Consider the following 1,280-nt stretch of genomic DNA (forward strand, 5'->3'; position numbering starts at 1 on the left):
ACACTTCACTATGCCATAACGCTGCGTTCACTTCCCTTGCTACTTTCCAAGAAGCTGTAGTGGAGTCCACGTATCGTAGGCACGATGTCCGGAATTCATTGCTCCAAGTTCTGTTCGTTGAAGCATTAAAAACCAAGCTCTCCCTGTCGTTTTATCTAAACCACGGATATGGCTAGAGCTAATCGAGAGAGGGCGGGATAGTTAGGGACATTCCGCACGTGTCTATTATTTACTTCAGCATCTTAGAGTGTCTCAGCTGATTTATGTCCCCTTTTTAACTTCTTCGAAAGTTCTGCCATAGAGATTTTGTGTCCCTAGCATTTTGCAGCTTTCCTGATGGGGTAGCATGCCGAAAGAAATTATATATTGCCAATTTAGAGTGTCCTTTGTCTAAATATTTCATGTTTTACGCGCAATCAGGCTGATGACATGAAAAGCATCTCGACTTATCAAGACAGCTGTCAAAAGGGAGACGTATTCAAAACCTCTGCCGAAGTGTTCCTTCTGTGTCTGAAAATCCGCACGGCTCTGCTACAGAAGAGCACAGAGGGTTGTGTGGGTAAAAGTCGAATACTGCTCGGCGATGGTAAAGGAGTTATGTGATAAATTACAGAAAACGTGAAACATTTCTTCAAACACTCTGATCGAGATCACGAAAATCGGTAAAAATGCAATGAACATACCAAGCGAACCGTTTTTGGAGAAAATTCAGTCTTTTTACGGGGAACACCGGATTGTTCTGAATAGAGGCAAACTCGGAATTCTGCTGAAATTCTGTACTTCTCCAATACTGATGACATCACAAAATTCCCCTGCCCCATGCCGCAGCCTAAATCTTCAATCGTCACAAAAAACTTTTTTCTTTTGCCGATGGCTAACTCGCCCGTAATTCCCATTCGTGCCACGCGTCATCCGTGGAGACACGGCGCCTCATCTATGTGACAATGCAATCCAACAATCGAAAATGTCCGTTCGTAGTAGCCTGTATCTATTGTTCCACCCCTTCTACTCAGGGACAATGCAATTGGAAACCGATGCACAATCTTAAACAAGCAGTTGAATTCATCTGCCTTCCTCGACTCTGATACGATCAGTGTCCGCGCGATGCCTGCGCAAAAGGGGGAAAAGATGCTTAATGTATCATCGCATGAACAGGGCAGTCGAGGCTGTGCCTTCCGTTCTATTTTTGAAGAGGTTAGTTGTAAGCAGGTCACAAATCAACCAAACGAACAAACTTCTCTGCCGTGTTCCCGCAGACTCACCTCACCAGTCGTTCTTTG

This window comes from Chondrus crispus, genomic scaffold (genome assembly GCF_000350225.1).
Source record: "Chondrus crispus Stackhouse genomic scaffold, scaffold_16, whole genome shotgun sequence".
Lineage (NCBI taxonomy): Eukaryota > Rhodophyta > Florideophyceae > Gigartinales > Gigartinaceae > Chondrus > Chondrus crispus.